Genomic DNA, 1,751 nt, shown 5'->3' with positions numbered 1-1,751 from the left:
ATAGGTTCTAGTGAGGTATCACAGTACAGTAGACTACAGTAGACTAGTCCGATTGTAGGTAGGTTATAGGTTCTAGTGAGGTTGGTGACAGTACAGTAGACTACAGTAGACTAGTCCTATTGTAGGTAGGTTATAGGTTCTAGTGAGGTTGGGGAGAGTACAGTAGACTACAGTAGACTAGTTCTATTGTAGGTAGGTTATAGGTTCTAGTGAGGTTGGGGACAGTACAGTAGACTACAGTAGACTTGTCCTATTGTAGGTAGGTTATAGGTTCTAGTGAGGTTGGTGACAGTACAGTAGACTACAGTAGACTAGTCCTATTGTAGGTAGGTTATAGGTTCTAGTGAGGTTGGGGACAGTACAGTAGACTACAGTAGACTAGTCCTATTGTAGGTAGGTTATAGGTTCTAGTGAGGTTGGGGACAGTACTGCAGTAGATTGTAGGTAGGTTGTAGGTTCTAGTGAGGTTGGGGACAGTACAGTAGACTACAGTAGACTAGTCCTATTGTAGGTAGGTTATAGGTTCTAGTGAGGTTGGGGACAGTACAGTAGACTACAGTAGACTAGTCCTATTGTAGGTAGGTTATAGGTTCTAGTGAGGTTGGGGACAGTACTGCAGTAGATTGTAGGTAGGTTATAGGTTCTAGTGAGGTTGGAGACAGTACTACAGTAGATTGTAGGTAGGTTATAGGTTCTAGTGAGGTTGGTGACAGTACAGTAGACTACAGTAGACTAGTCCTATTGTAGGTAGGTTATAGGTTCTAGTGAGGTTGGTGAAGGTACAGTAGACTACAGTAGACTAGTCCTATTGTAGGTAGGTTATAGGTTCTAGTGAGGTTGGTGACAGTACAGTAGACTACAGTAGACTAGTCCTATTGTAGGTAGGTTATAGGTTCTAGTGAGGTTGGGGACAGTACAGTAGACTACAGTAGACTAGTCCTATTGTAGGTAGGTTATAGGTTCTAGTGAGGTTGGTGACAGTACTACAGTAGATTGTAGGTAGGTTATAGGTTCTAGTGAGGTTGGGGACAGTACAGTAGACTACAGTAGACTAGTCCTATTGTAGGTAGGTTATAGGTTCTAGTGAGGTTGGGGACAGTACAGTAGACTACAGTAGACTAGTCCTATTGTAGGTAGGTTATAGGTTCTAGTGAGGTTGGTGACAGTACAGTAGACTACAGTAGACTAGTCCTATTGTAGGTAGGTTATAGGTTCTAGTGAGGTTGGGGACAGTACAGTAGACTACAGTAGACTAGTCCTATTGTAGGTAGGTTATAGGTTCTAGTGAGGTTGGTGACAGTACTACAGTAGATTGTAGGTAGGTTATAGGTTCTAGTGAGGTTGGGGACAGTACAGTAGACTACAGTAGACTAGTCCTATTGTAGGTAGGTTATAGGTTCTAGTGAGGTTGGTGACAGTACAGTAGACTACAGTAGACTAGTCCTATTGTAGGTAGGTTATAGGTTCTAGTGAGGTTGGAGACAGTACAGTAGACTACAGTAGACTAGTTCTATTGTAGGTAGGTTATAGGTTCTAGTGAGGTTGGTGACAGTACAGCAGACTACAGTAGACTAGTCCTATTGTAGGCAGGTTATAGGTTCTAGTGAGGTTGGTGACAGTACTACAGTAGATTGTAGGTAGGTTATAGGTTATTTCTGTAACATTTGAACTCACATTGGGTTGTTGTTTATCTGACTAATGGCATGACAACCTGCTGCTTATCAGACATCTGGAATGCTGCCATGTAACTC

At 42.4% G+C, this 1,751-nt stretch overlaps 1 long non-coding RNA gene across 5 annotated transcripts; it reads left to right on the top strand.

Annotated features, from left to right (window-relative positions):
• The first annotated feature begins 202 nt into the window (after window positions 1-202).
• Window positions 203-1,513, top strand: LOC115181160 (uncharacterized). Of its 5 annotated transcripts, XR_003873314.1 has the most exons (4): window positions 203-404; window positions 456-610; window positions 780-814; window positions 1,000-1,513. It is a non-coding gene; the product is annotated as an uncharacterized LOC115181160 (long non-coding RNA). The 5 variants fall into 5 exon arrangements; XR_003873310.1 differs by having other exon boundaries at window positions 780-1,513; XR_003873313.1 differs by having other exon boundaries at window positions 456-814.
• The last annotated feature ends 238 nt before the right edge of the window (window positions 1,514-1,751 follow it).

This window comes from Salmo trutta, unplaced genomic scaffold (genome assembly GCF_901001165.1).
Source record: "Salmo trutta unplaced genomic scaffold, fSalTru1.1, whole genome shotgun sequence".
Lineage (NCBI taxonomy): Eukaryota > Metazoa > Chordata > Actinopteri > Salmoniformes > Salmonidae > Salmo > Salmo trutta.
The sequence above is the reverse complement of the archived record's forward strand: the minus strand, read 5'-3'. Positions and strand labels throughout refer to the sequence as shown.